The sequence below is a fragment of the Hyperolius riggenbachi genome, chromosome 6 (assembly GCF_040937935.1).
Source record: "Hyperolius riggenbachi isolate aHypRig1 chromosome 6, aHypRig1.pri, whole genome shotgun sequence".
Taxonomy (NCBI): Eukaryota; Metazoa; Chordata; class Amphibia; order Anura; family Hyperoliidae; genus Hyperolius; species Hyperolius riggenbachi.
In genome coordinates, this window is record NC_090651.1 from 372,577,349 (window position 1) to 372,596,168 (window position 18,820).

Consider the following 18,820-nt stretch of genomic DNA (forward strand, 5'->3'; position numbering starts at 1 on the left):
GGTGGTTGGGGGGGGGGCTTGGGTGCGGCTGGTGGTGGTACTGGCAGATGCTGCTGCTGCTGCTGCTGAGCCTGAGACACCAGCAGGCTGTGGGACCTGCCTACTGCTGCCAATGCTTGCAATGATGCGCCTCCTTGCAAGGCCCACAAGAGCATCCTCCTCCTCAGAGCTGCTGAGGACGACATCCCCTGGAGGTGGTGGCACCCAGTCTCTGTCTGTCACCGGGTCATCATCATCCTCCCCCTCCTGAAACATGTCCTGCTAGGATGATGACCCCCCAAACTCCTCTCCTGATGCATGGATGGGCTGCTTGACTGTCGCCACAGTCTTGCTGTCCAATCCCTCATCCCCAAAGTGCCCATCAGCATCTCCTCCTCAAAATCGCCAACAACAGCAGACAATACCCTGATGGTGCCTGGGGTAAAAATACTGCTGAGTGACAGGTCGCCAACTTGTGACGGTGAACTGGCCTCCTCCCCAGACCCTGCTGGGCGGCTGCTGCGAACAGGGGTGGTGGTGGTGGTGGTGAGGGTGGAGGCCTCGGATGCAGAGCTGATGGCGGGCTGCTCATCCTCCGTCATGAGTTGCACCACAGTGTCTGCATGCTTTTCCTCAATGGGACGTTTCCGCCCCGGCTGGAGGAAAATCGGAGCAGGTGCTACACGCTGCTGCTGCTGTGTCTCTGCAGCGTGAGTTGCAGATGCTCCTGCTGGGCGGCGCCCAAGGCGTCCACGGCCAGTGGCTATGGGAGGAATGTTAGCCACTGACGCTGCTGCTGCTGCTGCGGAACTGTGCATGGTGGCGCGGCCGCGGCCTGCCACAATGCTGCTCCCTCTCCTCCTGATTCCCTTGCTGCCCTTCCCCTTGCCCAAACCGCGCTGGCTGCCACTTCCAGACATCTTCGATGTTTTGGGCGTATAGACAAAAGTTTTTTAAAAGGGCGGGTGAAAAGTGGGGTACTTTAATGGAGTGGGTTGGTGGGTGAGGTGACTGAGTGAGTGTCCCTAGTACAGTAAGTAAGTAGTAACAGTCAGTAAGTACAACTAACTAATTACAATAATCAATCAGTTATCAGAAGGAAATAGAGTGTGTGTAGTGTGTGTACACAGACAGTGAGTGCACACACGCAGGAGCTAGTAGCCTATGAACAGTGACTGAGTGTTCTAGACTCCTAGTACAGTAAGAGTAAGTAGTAACAGTAAGTACAACTAACTAATTACAATAAGCAATCAGTTATCAGAAGGAAATAGAGTGTGTGTAGTGTGTGTACACAGACAGTGAGTGCACACACGCAGGAGCTAGTAGCCTATGAACAGTGACTGAGTGTCCTAGACTCCTAGTACAGTAAGAGTAAGTAGCAACAGTAAGTACAGCTAACTAATTACAATAAGCAATCAGTTATCAGAAGGAAATAGAGTGTGTGTAGTGTGTGTACACAGACAGTGAGTGCACACACGCAGGAGTTAGTAGCCTATGAACAGTGACTGAGTGTCCTAGACTCCTAGTACAGTAAGAGTAAGTAGTAACAGTAAGTACAACTAACTAATTACAATAAGCAATCAGTTATCAGAAGGAAATAGAGTGTGTGTAGTGTGTGTACACAGACAGTGAGTGCACACACGCAGGAGCTAGTAGCCTATGAACAGTGACTGAGTGTCCTAGACTCCTAGTACAGTAAGAGTAAGTAGTAACAGTAAGTACAACTAACTAATTACAATAAGCAATCAGTTATCAGAAGGAAATAGAGTGTGTGTAGTGTGTGTACACAGACAGTGAGTGCACACACGCAGGAGCTAGTAGCCTATGAACAATGACTGAGTGTCCTAGACTCCTAGTACAGTAAGAGTAAGTAGTAACAGTAAGTACAACTAACTAATTACAATAATCAATCAGTTATCAGAAGGAAATAGAGTGTGTGTAGTGTGTGTACACAGACAGTGAGTGCACACACGCAGGAGCTAGTAGCCTATGAACAGTGACTGAGTGTCCTAGACTCCTAGTACAGTAAAAGTAAGTAGTAACAGTAAGTACAACTAACTAATTACAATAATCAATCAGTTATCAGAAGGAAATAGAGTGTGTGTAGTGTGTGTACACAGACAGTGAGTGCACACACGCAGGAGCTAGTAGCCTATGAACAGTGACTGAGTGTCCTAGACTCCTAGTACAGTAAGTAGTAACAGTAAGTACAACTAACTAATTACAATAATCAATCAGTTATCAGAAGGAAATAGAGTGTGTGTAGTGTGTACACACTACACAGACAGTGAGTGCACACACGCAGGAGCAGCTAGTAGCCTATGAACAGTGACAGTGAGTGTCCTAGTACAGTTACAGTATATAACTACAATACTAATACAATCAGTAGTAAAGGACAGCAGAAATACTGGTATAGATGAGAGAAATAAACAGAGGACAGGAGAGAACAGCTGCCCACACAGGCAGGCCCTGAGGCCTAAAGCTGTAAGCGTGCAGCAGCTGTCTGAGTCTCTCTCTATGTAACATAAAAGCTACTAACTAAAATACAATGTCTAACTAACTAACAACAATATAGGTGTGTATAGGAGGTGTATGTGAGCAAAAACGCTAGGTAAATGACCACAATAGAGCTCTTGCTAAGCCAAAGCACAAAGGAGCAACTCTCTCTCTGTACAAGTCTCAGGCAAGCACGGAGAAACCTAACATGGCGGCCGCTATTTATAGGGTAGGGGCTGGCCAGGGTCCCCCTCTGTGATTGGCTGCCGTCAGAGGGCCTGGGAGCCCTCTGATTGGCTCTAAGGACATCAATCTGGGCTATGACGCTATTCGAGCTCGGTACCGAGCTCGAATAGCGCCGGTTTGCTCGAATAGCTCGAATAGTGAATGGGCTATTCGAGTGTACTCGAATAGCCCATTCGAATAGCTACAGCTATTCGGAGCTCGAATACCGAGCTCGAATAGCTGAAAAAGAGCTCGAATATTCGAGCTACTCGAATATTCGAGCTCTGCTGAGCACCACTGGTGTACAGTATAAGAGCAGTGTTAGCAAAAAAAACGCTTTGTTTTTAACACAATAAATGCACTTGCTCAAACAACAATGGCCTGGAGATAATCCTCTCAGCACCACAGTCTAGTAGCAAGGACAGAGCTTTTCCATCATGGCCGCCGCTTTATATTCAGGAGGGGAGGGCATAGCTCCCCTCCTGTGATTGGTTGCTAGGGCCTGGCTGGGGCACTCTGATTGGCCTGCAATGTGTCACTTCCGCATAGTTTGACGCATTTCCGCAAACCACGACTTCAGCCCCGGGTTTCACGAGCGTGAATGCGGATTTCCGTCCGCATTCACGCGAAGCCGAAGTAGATTTTCGTGGTTGAAAATCTATTCACGGATTTTCGTGTCCGAGGCGGAATGCGTCAAAACGGTTGTGAATCCACGCGTAAGCGTGATCACGACCTGGCGGTGAGCACCACTGAGTAAGAACAAATAAATGACTTATGGTTACATGTGAGGTAATCAGATAAAGCAGCAGTGCCCATTGGGTAGACCTGCCCAGGGGTGCTTCATAGTAGATCCCAACCACACTACATTTTCCATTCTGTATCTACAATTGTGCTCCTAAAATGCAACATAGGTAGATCATTTGGACTTGCTAATTTTTAAAGTAGCTCACAAGCCGAATACGTGTGGACACCTCTGAGATAAAGCAAACATAAGATGATAAATAATTTTCCAGCCAGTTTGTGGAGAACTCCATACAGCTCAATATTAAATGTTACAAAGGATCCCCCGGCTATCTGCCCAGTAGGGATTGTGCAAGATGGCAGCCATATCTCGAAGATGGTTTTTACCAGAGAGATGCTTAAAGGGAAGGTCCAAGCGAAAAAAAAAATGAGTTTCACTTACCTGGGGCTTCTACCAGCCCCATGCAGCCATCCTGTGCCCTCGTAGTCACTCACTGCTGCTCCAGTCCCCCGCTGGCAGCTTGCCGACCTCGGAGGTCAGGGCCGAATTGCGTACATTTTTACACATTCCCGCTAGTGCAGGAACATTAACACATACATTTTTACGCGTTAGTGGTGCAACGCGTAAATTTTTGTTCCTGCACTAGCTGGAATGCGTAAAAATGTATGCAATGTGGCCCTGACCTGCGAGGTCAGAAAGCTGCCAGCGGGGGACTGGAGCAGCAGTGAGTGACTACGAGGGCACAGGATGGCTACATGGGGCTGGTAGAAGCCCCAAGTAAGTGAAACTCATTTTTTTTTTTTTGCTTGGACCTTCCCTTTAAAGAGGAACTGTAACGGCAAAACGTCCCCTGGGGGGTACTCACCTCGGGTGGGGGAAGCCTCAGGATCCTAATGAGGCTTCCCACGCCGTCCTCTGTCCCACGGGGGTCTCGCTGCAGCCCTCCGTACAGTCGTGACGTAATATTTACCTTCCTGGCTCCTGCGCAGGCGCTCTGACGGCTGTCGGCTCCGAAGTAGGCGGAAATACCCGATCGCCGTCGGGTCCGCTCTACTGCGCAGGCGCAAGTCTCCGGCGCCTGCACAGTAGAGCGGACCCGACGGAGATCGGGTATTTCTGTCTATTTCCGAGCAGAAAGCAGCCACAGCGCCCCCGCTGGAGCCAGCAAAGGTAAATATTGAAATTACAGTCGGGCCTGTCGCCGGCTGTTCAGAGGGCTGCAGCGAGACCCCCGTGGGACGCAGGATGGAGTGGGAAGCCTCATTAGGATCCGGAGGCTTCCCCCACCCGAGGTGAGTACCCCCCAGGGGATCTTTTCGAAGTTACAGAGTCTCTTTAACACGTGTATTTAGCAGGATAAGGTTTACAGAAAGATGAATGGAATGGGGGGCAGCTTATCACTCTGACAGGACCAGTGCAACTAACAAAATGTCCCCACCAGCTACAAGTACATTGGTCCCCCCTCCTGCAGACAGTGCAACAAATGTGCAGGGGGAATGTATGTTCTCTCTGCTTAATAATGGAACCTGAAACCTGTTCTTTTGATGGTTTGTTATTTTTTTAAACTTGGTATAAAATGTAATTTCCTTTTTAACTTACCTTCTACTTTTAACCTTTTAGGATGCCGGAAGAAAGAAGTCCCCCCAACAACAACTCCACACTCTCCCACAGGTATTAACCTTTTGTTTTTCAATACATTTGTGATCTGTAGACAGTCTTAGATCTGATATTTAGATATTGGGACTAGTGGGTTTCCAGAAGAGCTTTACTTGCTTGTAACAACGACAGTGCCAACTTAAAAGTCTGCCAAGCTTCATAATGCTACAGCCTATGGCAGGGGAGGGTGTCAAACTCACATACAAAGTGGGCCCAAAATTAAACACTGGGTCCAAGTCGCGGTCCAGATGCAGTACAGTGCATCCGATCTCGCTCCTGTCTCACGCAAGTGCAGTTGGCCCTGGACCGGAGGACTTTCTGGGGGCAATAGCGGGTGCACAAAGGGATAGAAGAGGATGCCGTGGGAGCAATCAGGCTGGAGGGGGCTGGAGGACAGGGACGGATCTGGGGGGGGGGGGGGGGGCAAGCGGGTATCTTGCCCTAGGCGCAGTTTGTTGAATTCTTAAAAAGGCGGCAAAATGAATGGCAGTTTAGGCGCCAAAACCTGACCAATAGGCGCCAAAACCTGACCTTTAGGCGCCAAAACCTGACCTTGCCCCAGGCGCAACTTGGTCTTGATCCGTCCCTGCTGGAGGAAGCCCCAGGTATTTATATTTTGTGTAGAATCCCACATCTCAGGTTCCCTTTAAAACAAGTCTGTAAAAAAAAAAAAAACAGCCCCTAGGGGGTGCTTACCTCTGGAGGAGGAAGTCTCTGGATTCTTAGGAATACCTGTTCAGCCTCCGGTATCCAGTTCTGGCAGCTTCCGAACAGCGGGCATGTAAATAAACATCCAGAACAGGCGCTGTGGCAGCTTTCCACTCGGGCTCAGGTGGATATAGCTGAATCCGATCGGGTCCGCTCTACCGGAGAGGTGACTCACACACAGGCCGTTGGGGTGAGCAAAATTAAAGGGGACCTGAGCTCAGAACTTTCTCTGCTTTAAAAAATACGCAAAAGCATTGTAAATGTCAAAGGGGCACTATTGCAAAAATGAGGTTTCTGGCATAACCCTGGAAGCATGTACCTAAATTAGGAGCATCAGATTCCAAGCAGTTTTGTGTTTTTTAAATGTCATACAGAGCAGATGCAGGAGTGTGAAGTCATTGTAAAGTCATTTATCTTGCTTATTTGTTTATCTAAGATCTTCCACATTCCATTGTCAGTTTCAGCAGAGAAAGAGCTGCTACAGGGCAGCCTGAGTCAGCAGAGGAAGGGGGAGCGATAGGATCTCGGCATGAGCTCTGTATAGCCTTTTAAGCATTTAAAAAAGCAAAAACTGCTTAGTATCTGATGCCCCTAATTTAGGTACATGCTGTCAGGGTTATGCCAGAAACGTAATGTTTGCCATAGCGCCCCTTTAAAGAAAAACATTTCTATGTCACAGCTGATACAAATCCTGCAGTAAATCTGTAGTGTGTCTACTTCCTGCTTTCATGGAACCAGGCATATTGTTAACATCCTGTGTTTATCAATTAGCAGCTCTGCTGTGGCAGAGTAGATTCCTGAGCTGACACAGAGAGATCAGCTGTGGTGGTTAGTCACAGATAAGGGGGGACCGGACAGGCTAAAGAAGGCATAGGCAAACTCTGCTGTTACGGAACTACAAGTCCCACAATGCATTTGCCTTTATGAGTCATGACTGTGGCTGTCAGACTCCTGCAATGCATTTTGGGACTTGTAGTTCCTTAACAGCTGGAGGGGCAAGTTTGCCCATGCTTGGGCTAAAGTCTCTAAAAACATACAGGGTGCATTTCTCTATGTTTTCCTTTTGTCCTGTGCAAGAGATCAGGTCCACTTTAAGGGCTCCTCTTGTCATGAGAACAGCCATCTTCTCCATGATCCGAATTCAGCTGTACTGTATTATGAACATTCCGGGGAATTTGTGCATGTGCTTGCCGCAGTGCATGCTGGGAAACGTAGTCTGTGAATACGAGCACATGTCTTTGGTGGTTGTCTGTACACATGGTGCTCTATAAGCGTGCTGAGTCTAGAGTCAGTGCAGATACGAGGCGGTAGAGAAATCCAGATCAGGCAGTGCTGCAAGTGAGAGCGGTTGTCTGTACACATGGTGCTCTAGATGCGTGCTGAGTCTAGAGTCAGTGCAGGTACGAGGCGGTAGAGAAATCCAGATCAGGCACTGCTGCAAGTGAGAGCGGTTGTCTGTACACATGGTGCTCTAGATGCGTGCTGAGTCTAGAGTCAGTGCAGGTACGAGGCGATAGAGAAATCCAGATCAGGCAGTGCTGCAAGTGAGAGCGGTTGTCTGTACACATGGTGCTCTAGATGCGTGCTGAGTCTAGAGTCAGTGCAGGTACGAGGCGGTAGAGAAATCCAGATCCTGCAGTGCTGCAAGTGAGAGCGGTTGTCTGTACACATGGTGCTCTATAAGCGTGCTGAGTCTAGAGTCAGTGCAGGTACGAGGCGGTAGAGAAATCCAGATCCTGCAGTGCTGCAAGTGAGAGCGGTTGTCTGTACACATGGTGCTCTATAAGCGTGCTGAGTCTAGAGTCAGTGCAGGTACGAGGCGGTAGAGAAATCCAGATTAGGCACTGCTGCAAGTGAGAGCGGTTGTCTGTACACATGGTGCTCTAGATGCGTGCTGAGTCTAGAGTCAGTGCAGGTACGAGGCGGTAGAGAAATCCAGATCCTGCAGTGCTGCAAGTGAGAGCGGTTGTCTGTACACATGGTGCTCTAGATGCGTGCTGAGTCTAGAGTCAGTGCAGGTACGAGGCGGTAGAGAAATCCAGATCCTGCAGTGCTGCAAGTGAGAGCGGTTGTCTGTACACATGGTGCTCTATAAGCGTGCTGAGTCTAGAGTCAGTGCAGGTACGAGGCGGTAGAGAAATCCAGATCAGGCACTGCTGCAAGTGAGAGCGGTTGTCTGTACACATGGTGCTCTATAAGCGTGCTGAGTCTAGAGTCAGTGCAGGTACGAGGCGGTAGAGAAATCCAGATCAGGCACTGCTGCAAGTGAGAGCGGTTGTCTGTACACATGGTGCTCTAGATGCGTGCTGAGTCTAGAGTCAGTGCAGGTACGAGGCGGTAGAGAAATCCAGATCAGGCGCTGCTGCAAGTGAGAGTGGTTGTCTGTACACATGGTGCTCTATAAGCGTGCTGAGTCTAGAGTCAGTGCAGGTACGAGGCGGTAGAGAAATCCAGATCCGGCACTGCTGCAAGTGAGAGCGGTTGTCTGTACACATGGTGCTCTATAAGCGTGCTGAGTCTAGAGTCAGTGCAGATACGAGGCGGTAGAGAAATCCAGATCCTGCAGTGCTGCAAGTGAGAGCGGTTGTCTGTACACATGGTGCTCTAGATGCGTGCTGAGTCTAGAGTCAGTGCAGGTACGAGGCGGTAGAGAAATCCAGATCAGGCAGTGCTGCAAGTGAGAGCAGTTGTCTGTACACATGGTGCTCTAGATGCGTGCTGAGTCTAGAGTCAGTGCAGGTACGAGGCGGTAGAGAAATCCAGATCAGGCACTGCTGCAAGTGAGAGCGGTTGTCTGTACACATGGTGCTCTATAAGCGTGCTGAGTCTAGAGTCAGTGCAGGTACGAGGCGGTAGAGAAATCCAGATCAGGCACTGCTGCAAGTGAGAGCGGTTGTCTGTACACATGGTGCTCTAGATGCGTGCTGAGTCTAGAGTCAGTGCAGGTACGAGGCGATAGAGAAATCCAGATCAGGCAGTGCTGCAAGTGAGAGCGGTTGTCTGTACACATGGTGCTCTAGATGCGTGCTGAGTCTAGAGTCAGTGCAGGTACGAGGCGATAGAGACATCCAGATCCTGCAGTGCTGCAAGTGAGAGCGGTTGTCTGTACACACGGTGCTCTAGATGCGTGCTGAGTCTAGAGTCAGTGCAGGTACGAGGCGATAGAGACATCCAGATCCTGCAGTGCTGCAAGTGAGAGCGGTTGTCTGTACACACGGTGCTCTAGATGCGTGCTGAGTCTAGAGTCAGTGCAGGTACGAGGCGATAGAGAAATCCAGATCAGGCACTGCTGCAAGTGAGAGCGGTTGTCTGTACACATGGTGCTCTAGATGCGTGCTGAGTCTAGAGTCAGTGCAGGTACGAGGCGATAGAGAAATCCAGATCAGGCAGTGCTGCAAGTGAGAGCGGTTGTCTGTACACATGGTGCTCTAGATGCGTGCTGAGTCTAGAGTCAGTGCAGGTACGAGGCGATAGAGAAATCCAGATCCTGCAGTGCTGCAAGTGAGAGCGGTTGTCTGTACACATGGTGCTCTAGATGCGTGCTGAGTCTAGAGTCAGTGCAGGTACGAGGCGGTAGAGAAATCCAGATCAGGCACTGCTGCAAGTGAGAGCGGTTGTCTGTACACATGGTGCTCTAGATGCGTGCTGAGTCTAGAGTCAGTGCAGGTACGAGGCGATAGAGAAATCCAGATCAGGCAGTGCTGCAAGTGAGAGCGGTTGTCTGTACACATGGTGCTCTAGATGCGTGCTGAGTCTAGAGTCAGTGCAGGTACGAGGCGATAGAGAAATCCAGATCCTGCAGTGCTGCAAGTGAGAGCGGTTGTCTGTACACATGGTGCTCTAGATGCGTGCTGAGTCTAGAGTCAGTGCAGGTACGAGGCGGTAGAGAAATCCAGATCAGGCACTGCTGCAAGTGAGAGCGGTTGTCTGTACACATGGTGCTCTAAATGCGTGCTGAGTCTAGAGTCAGTGCAGGTACGAGGCGATAGAGACATCCAGATCCTGCAGTGCTGCAAGTGAGAGCGGTTGTCTGTACACATGGTGCTCTAGATGCGTGCTGAGTCTAGAGTCAGTGCAGGTACGAGGCGATAGAGAAATCCAGATCAGGCAGTGCTGCAAGTGAGAGCGGTTGTCTGTACACATGGTGCTCTATAAGCGTGCTGAGTCTAGAGTCAGTGTAGGTACGAGGCGGTAGAGAAATCCAGATCCTGCAGTGCTGCAAGTGAGAGCGGTTGTCTGTACACATGGTGCTCTATAAGCGTGCTGAGTCTAGAGTCAGTGCAGGTACGAGGCGATAGAGAAATCCAGATCAGGCAGTGCTGCAAGTGAGAGCGGTTGTCTGTACACATGGTGCTCTATAAGCGTGCTGAGTCTAGAGTCAGTGCAGGTACGAGGCGGTAGAGAAATCCAGATCCTGCAGTGCTGCAAGTGAGAGCGGTTGTCTGTACACATGGTGCTCTAGATGCGTGCTGAGTCTAGAGTCAGTGCAGGTACGAGGCGGTAGAGAAATCCAGATCCTGCAGTGCTGCAAGTGAGAGCGGTTGTCTGTACACATGGTGCTCTAGATGCGTGCTGAGTCTAGAGTCAGTGCAGGTACGAGGCGGTAGAGAAATCCTGATCCTGCAGTGCTGCAAGTGAGGCCTAGTTCACACTTGGTGCTTGGAATGCCGCTAGCCCGCGATCGTGTTCGGCTCCACGATCGCAATTTTAACTAAAATTTCACGATTCTTGCGTGATTTGCGCTTGTGAGTCCCGTTCAATAGAATGAGAATCACAGAGCAATCACCCACACGCGTTTGCAATTAATCAAAATTGCTGCAGTGTGAATGTATCCATAGGGATACATTGTAGCAGCGCTTTGCTGATCGCCGGCGATAAGCAAAGTGTTGAAGAATCGCCAGAGTGTGAACTCACCCTAAGGTGAATTAATTTATTGATGTTGCATCAACAGCCATAAAAAAACATACTTGCCATGGAAGGCTGCACAATGGGTGCTGGGCGCAGGGTGGTGAACGGCCGTTTGGCATCGTGCGGCATACATTTGAAATGGGCGCCGGTAGACTTGGGCGCAGGATACAACCGGTACGGCTGATCCTGCTGCTGCACAAGTCCCGGCAGCGGTAATTACTATTCCCCCTCCAGGCCGCCATGGATAGTGGGGGAATGAAATAATTCGGCTTCCAGCGATTGCTGGAGGCTGAATTATTGTGTTTTTTAAGCAACTTCGGCTCCGACGTTACTCACTGAGCACCGCTCAGTTGTGATTCCTTTTATAGTCTATGGTGGCGCCGGCTGCGCCCAAATCTAGCAGCGCTGAAAAGCACTGCTTCATCGCGCGGAGCTCCTTTCAAGGCTGTGTTCTAATCCATTTTTTTTTTTTTGTTTCCAGACCTGGACATTGATGACGAATCTGCCAAAAACTCCAACTCTAGCCGGTCCACCCAAGATAACACTCCAGGTATATATTCTCCTTCTATCTTCATACTGTATTATCAGCCCAGACTAGGGAGGGCTACTGAGGTGCTAATGACTCCAGGGTAATATGCATGTTATGCTATTATATGAAGCTTGGAAATGAGCCATTCATATACTATGTTCATGCTGGATACATTTGCATAGAATTAGCCTCAACTCAGAATAGGTAGTATCTTATTGACCATCGTTAGTTTTGACTATGGTGAAATATATGCTGTGGGTAAAGAGGCACTTCAACGATACACAGTAAGGCTGCTTTCACAGTGGGACGTTACAGGCGCACATTAGAGCAGCCTGTAACGCAGCCCAACTCACAGTAATGAAAAATCAATGGGCTGTTCACAGTGCCCACGTTGGGCTTGATTCACAAAGCGGTGCAAAGTGTTTGCACGCCTGTGAAAAGCCCTTTATCACGCCTAAACTCAGTTTAGGCGTGATAAGAAGAAACTCGCGCGATCTCCCGCGCGCAAAGTTTTGCACGCGTAGCGCACCGCGCTGCGCGCGCAGTGTACCGTGCTTCGCGCGCAGCGTCCATTGAGCCCTATGGGACTTTGCGCGCGCAGCGCGGTGCGCTACGCGCGCAAAACTTTGCGCGCGGGAGCTTCGCGCGAAGAGCAGCACAAATCGGTGATAACTCAGCTTTGCACGGCTTATCACGCCTAAAGTCTTTTAGGCGTGATAACTGAGTTATCACCGCTTTGTGAATCAGGGCCGTTGTGTTATACAGTAACGCTGCAAGTTTGTTTGAAGTGCAGCATACTGTGCGTTCTTGCGGCTTAATAAGACTGTATGCACATGCTCAGTATGGGTTTTTTTTTTAATTTCAGGGGCGGGGAGAGGCTGCTACGTAGCCAGGCACATGGCTACTTGACATTCACTGCACTTGCAGTGATTATTTCTTGGAGTGGCCGCAGATTGGCTGGCGGGACCACGTGACGCGGAGAGCTCCGCTCACGTGGTCTCCGCAGCGCCTCCGACAGAGCAGGCACACCAAGAGCTGCCTGTAACACGGCTCTTGGTAGCGTCCTGCTCCAACACCACCATGCGTTGCGTTAGGGACACGTTATGTGCCCTATAACGTCCCCTAAACGCAACGTCTTGGTGAGAAAGCAGCCTAAAAATGTAATACATCAATCTTGATGCCCAAGGATACTAACTTTGATGTTAAATATACTATTTCAAGAGCAGAAACACTTCCTAAATCTACATATTGCTGTTTTTGGTATGTAGCCCCGCCCTCCAAGTGTCCTTAAAGGGAACCTTAACTGAGAGGGATATGGATGTTTACTTTTAAACAATACCAGTTGCCTGGCAGTCCTGCTGATCTCTTCGGCTGCAGTACTGGCTGAATCACACACCTGAAACAAGCATGCAGCTAATCCAGTCTGACTTCAGTCAGAGCACCTGATCGGCATGCTTGTTGAGGGGCTGTGGCTAAAAGTATTAGAGACACAGGATCAGCAGGATAGCCAGGCAACTGCTATTACAGGGAGTGCAGATTTATTAGGCAAGTGGTATTTTTTAGGAATAATTTTATTATTGAACAACAACCATTTTCACAATGAACCCAAAAACTCATTCATATCAAAGCTGAATATTTTTGAAAGTAGTTTTTAGTTTGTTTTTAGTTTTAGCTATTTTAGGGGGATATCTGTGTGTGCAGGTGACTATTACTGTGCATAATTATTAGGCAACTTAACAAAAAACAAATATATACCCATTTCAATTATTTAGTGAAACCAATATAACAGCTCAACATTTTACAAATATACATTTCTGTATATTCTTACATATACAAAAGCCTGCCATCCATGGATTCTGTCAGTGTTTTGATCTGTTCACCATCAACATTGCGTGCAGCAGCAACCACAGCCTCCCAGACACTGTTCAGAGAGGTGTACTGTTTTCCCTTCTTGTAAATCTCACATTTTATGATGGACCACAGGTTCTCAATGGGGTTCAGATCTGGTGAACAAGGAGGCCATGTCATTAGTTTTTCTTCTTTTATACCCTTTCTTGCCAGCCACGCTGTGGAGTACTTGGACGCGTGTGATGGAGCATTGTCCTACAAGAAAATCATGTTTTTCTTGAAGGATGCAGACTTCTTCCTGTACCACTGCTTGAAGAAGGTGTCTTCCAGAAACTGGCAGTAGGACTGGGAGTTGAGCTTGACTCCATCCTCAACCCGAAAAGGCCCCACAAGCTCATCTTTGATGATACCAGCCCAAACCAGTATTCCACCTCCGCCTTGCTGGCGTCTGAGTCGGACTGGAGCTCTCTGCCTTTTACCAATCCAGCCACGGGCCCATCAAGACTCACTCTCATTTCATCAGTCTATAAAACCTTAGAAAAATCAGTCTTGAGATATTTCTTGGCCCAGTCTTGACGTTTTGGCTTGTGTGTCTTGTTCAGTGGTGGTCGTCTTTCAGCCTTTCTTACCTTGGTCATTTCTCTGAGTATTGTACACCTTGTGCTTTTGGGCACTCCAGTGATGTTGCAGCTCTGAAATATGGCCAAACTGGTGGCAAGTGGCATCTTGGCAGCTGCACGCTTGACTTTTCTCAGTTCATGGGCAGTTATTTTGCACCTTGGTTTTTCCACACGCTTCTTGCGTCCCTGTTGACTATTTTGAATGAAACGCTTGATAGTTCCATGATCATGCTTCAGAAGCTTTGCAATTTTAAGAGTGCTGCATCCCTCTGCAAGATATCTCACTATTTATGACTTTTCTGAGCCTGTCAAGTCCTTCTTTTGACCCATTTTGTCCAAGGAAAGGAAGTTGCCTAATAATTATGCACACCTGATATAGGGTGTTGATGTCATTAGACCACACCCCTTCTCATTACAGAGATGCACATCACCTAATATGCTTAATTGGTAGTAGGCTTTCGAGCCTATACAGCTTGGAGTAAGACAACATGCATAAAGAGGATGATGTGGTCAAAATACTTATTTGCCTAATAATTCTGCGCTCCCTGTATTTTAAAAGGAAAAATTCACATCCATCTCAGTTTAGGTTTCCTTTAAGGACAATTGAAGTGAGGGAGATGTGATGGCTGCCATATTTATTTACTTTTAAGTAATACCAGTTGCCTGGCTATCCTGCTGATCCTCTGCCTCTACTACTTTTAGCCATAGCCCCTGAACAAGCATGCAGCAGATCATGTGTTATTGTCAGATCTTACAAGATTAGCTGCATGCTTGTTTCTGGTGGGATTCAGACACTATTGTAGCCAAAGAGACCAACTAGACAGCCGGGCAACTGGTATTGTTTAAAAGGAGATAAATATGGCAGCCACTACATCACTCTCACTTCAGTTCCCCTTTAAGCCCAGGCTATTTAGTTATGCAGCCTTCTGCCTCAGTGCACTCTGGAAGACCAGTTGTTTCCGCTCACTTCGGAACACACAACAAAAAAGCATTGCGCAGTAATGCACCTGCCAGCAGTAAAGGTGTTGCAACCTGTGAAAAATGTCAGTATGTAAATGAGGGAGAGGAAATATTTTACAGAGGGTGAACAAAGACTAAATAATTTATAAAGTAGTATTTAAAATAATAATAATAATAAAAAGCAATTTTATTCATTAAGTTACATTCAGTAAAATTCCTCTTTGAAAACAGATTTCATATTGGTGTTGGTGTTGGTGTGTGTGTGTTTTAATTTTAAATAAAGTAACATCTCATCCAGTTAATTCCATTTTAAATTTTAGTGGTGACGTTTTGTAGAACACAGTATGTGCTGTTTTATTTTATGGCTCTTGTTCCTTTTTTATAAGAAGTGAAATGGAAAGTACATTTTTTGCTATAAAAGTGAGGTAAATGAAATTTGGACTGTCTGATTCCATACATCAGGGGACTTGGCCACCGGTTGACCATCCAATTCGATACTTCTAATCAAATCAGATGGAAATCTGTGCCGCATGAATCGGTCGGACATGGTGGAAGATGTCAGGACTTCGGGTGCGTGATGGTAACAGCGAGCGATATCGGGACAAGCGACGAATAGGATAAAACCCCCAACCACTGGCGTAACAATAGGGGATGTGACCGCTGCCGCCGCGGGGGGGGGGGGGGGGGGCCTAGGGCCCGCTCAGGGACTTTTGTGGGGCTGTAGGGGTCGCAGCATAAGAGGAGAGCGTGGCCGCAGATCCGTGGGGAGGGGGGACATTCCCCCCCTCCCTCACCTCTGACTCTCCTCTCAGCGCTCCCCTCCTGCTCGCCTCCTGCAATCATTAGTGGCAGCAGCGGCGGCAGGCTGAACACATTTCCTCATTCTCGCCAGAGGTCTTCCGATCTCTAAGAGCTTCATGCTACTTCCTGTGTAAACAGGAAGTTGCTCTTAGAGATCGGAGGACCTCCGGCGAGAAGGAGGTAATGTGTTCAGCCTGCCGCCACTGTTGCCACCAATGAATGCTGATTTTTTTTTTTGCAGGGGGGCCCGAGGATTTCTAGGTACGCCCCCGCCCCCAACGCTGACCCCAATTGTCAATGCCCCCCCCCCCCCCCCCTGATGTTTAACTGCCATCAGCTAAGGGTACTTTCACACTGTACACGTTGTTTTGCACGTCCAGAAAAATTGGATTGCAACGGTGTTAAAAAGTCGCATCATGCGCTACTGTTGTGATGATTATTATTTAGTATTTATATAGTACTGACATCTTCCGTAGCGTTGTGCAGAGTATATACGGTAATGTTGTCACTAATTTACACTCAGAGGAGCTCACAATCTAATCCCTACCATAGTCACATGTCTATGTATGTATCATGTAGGGTATGTATCGTAGTTTAGGATTAATTTAGGGTAAGCCAATTAACTTATCTGTATGTTTTGGGATGTGGGAGGAAACCAGAGTGCCCAGAGGAAACCCACAGAGACACGTTCTGCCCAGTGTGATGTAACAGAGTGCACTGTACAATCCATAGACTTAAAGGAAACCTGACAGCACAAATAAGAAAGATTTTATACTTACCCGGGGCTTCCTCCAGCCCCATGAATGCCGTAGCATCCCTCACCATCCTCCCGAGTGCCTCAGTTTGGCCTCAGTCAGCACCATTAATCTGGCTTGATCGTGCCAGTTGAGCTCTTCTGCGCCTGCGCAGCCATCCGTGCATGCGCAGAAGAGCCTGACTGATGTGACTGAGCCAGTTACCGGGGCTGATTACAACCAAATGGAGGCACTTGGGAGGACTGCCAGGGATGCAGCGGTGCTCATGGGGCTGGAGGAAGCCCTAGGTAAGTATAAAATCTTTCTTATTCATGCTCACAGGTACATTTTAAGCTTAAACTGCACTGCAATGGTTGGTCATTCAGATGAAATTTTGGAGAATTTGGTGCGTACTGCATATTAGGGATATTAATCAGAATCAGAATTAATTTTATTTCGCCAAGTAAGTTTGCACCTACAAGGAATTTGTCTTGGCAGTTGCTTAAAGGGAAGGTTCAAGCAAAATAAAAAAAATGAGTTTCACTTACCTGGGGCTTCTCCCAGCCCCATGCAGCCATCCTGTGCCCTCGTAGTCACTCACTGCTGCTCCAGTCCCCCGCTGGCTGCTTGCCGACCTCGGAGGTCGGCGGGATGCATTGCGTACATTTTTACGCATTCCCGCTAGTGCAGGAACATTAACACATACATTTTTACGCATTACTGGTTTAATGCGTAAAAATTTACGCATTGAACTAGTAATGCGTAAAATGTATGTGTTAATGTTCCTGCACTAGCGGGAATGCGTAAAAATGTACGCAATGCGTCCCGCCAACCTCCGAGGTCGGCAAGCTGCCAGCGGGGGACTGGAGCAGCAGTGAGTGACTGCGAGGGCACAGGATGGCTGCATGGGGCTGGGAGAAGCCCCAGGTAAGTGAAACTCATTTTTTTATTTTGCTTGGACCTTCCCTTTAACAAACACAAACAAAAACAATACAAGGGCAGACCGTGTGTATATTACAAGTCAAGGACATTATGCAAGTACAGTGGCAGTATGCAGTGTGAGAATTGTTCATTTACAGTTCTGTGCTGATTACTATCAAGTCCTAGCAGCTCTAACGTGGTTCAGCATTAAGTATGGCTACCGCTTGAGGAAAAAAGCTGTTCCTGTGTCTGGAGGTTTTGGTAGCGATTGACCGGAATCTTACTCCTGAAGGCATGCGCTGGAAGATGGAGTGAGCTGGGTGGGAGGGGTCAGAGGCAATCTAGGTCGCTCTCTTTCTGAACCTGCTAGTGTAAAGATCCTGCAGGGAAGGTAAGCTACAGCCAATTATCCTTTCCGCTGATCGGATGATGCGCTGCAGCCTCCCCTTTTCTAATGTTGAGCAGGAGCTGAACCATACAGTCATAGATGATGTTATGGTGGATTCAATAATTGTAGTGTAGAACTGCACCATAAAATTTTGAGGTAGGCCAAACTTTTTAATCCTACCTAATAATCCCCGTGTCCCTGCGACCTATCCCTGTGTGTGTGTCCGTGCGTTTTCACTACTGCGCATGTGCCGTACGGACAGCCTGGGACAGGAGCAGGACGGGCTAGGGGCGGCGGTTGGGTGGGTGTGTGTGCGCGCGGCAGGCGGGTGTGGGGGCTGGCATGTTTTTAAACGGCCTTAGGTCTACTAGAAATATAATAATTAGGGAATAGGGATTATTATATTAATAATGTAATTATTATAATTAGGGATTATAAGTCACACTGAGGGACAGTTAGTGACATGGCAATGTACTGTATACCCCATATAAGTGCTGTGGAAGATGTTGGCACTATATAAATACTTAATATTAACAATAATATTACTTATCTGTTTTGCATTATTAGTTACTAAATTATGATCTTTTCCTATCAGTTTCAGGATTGCACATTTTTTTGGGATGTCTGGGATTTGCTATTATTATTATTGGCGCCGTTCTTTTTGGTGTTTATTGGTTTAAATGGAGGTAAGCCATACATTTTAACTGTGGTTGATTACATTATAATTGGTTGTGTTACCGGTATATGTTTCTATGTCAAAATAGTACCACAGTATCACAAAGATGATGGGATCCTGCAAAAATATTACTGACCTGTCATCATGAGTGATAATGACCGGATGATAAATGATTTTTGTGGACTTAGTACAAAAAGGTTTTATTAAAGGAAACATACAAAAAAAATGTAAAAAAGAAAAGATCAACTTACCTCGGGCTTCCTCCAGCCCCTGGCAGCCGTCCAGTTCCCTCGCCGCAGCTCCGGTGGTTCCCGGTCCCCTCCGGTGTAGATGTCGACCTCACCAGGTCGGCATCTACTGCGCCTGTGCGAGAGCCACTCGGGGTTGCACTGACGTCATCTTGAGTGATCTGCAGAGGCGTCATCGGGGATTGGGAGCAACCGGAGCTGGGGCAACGGCACAGGATTTTTTTTTTCATTTCCTTGGATGTTCCCTTTAAAGAATACTTCCAGTGGAAAAAGACAGAACCTGTCATATGAGTCTGTCTTAATGCTGGCAGAATCGGCAGTTCACATCATGCGCGCTGCCGTGCGCATTTCAGCAGCACATATGATGTGCGACAGGCAAAA

The 18,820-nt window shown here is 47.9% G+C and overlaps 1 long non-coding RNA gene across 1 annotated transcript; it reads left to right on the forward strand.

The window, feature by feature from the left end:
• Positions 1-5,062: 5,062 nt before the first annotated feature.
• On the forward strand, positions 5,063-18,191 carry LOC137521946 (uncharacterized). Its single transcript, XR_011022240.1, has 3 exons — positions 5,063-5,113; positions 11,196-11,264; positions 18,111-18,191. It is a non-coding gene; the product is annotated as an uncharacterized lncRNA (long non-coding RNA).
• Positions 18,192-18,820: the final 629 nt, after the last annotated feature.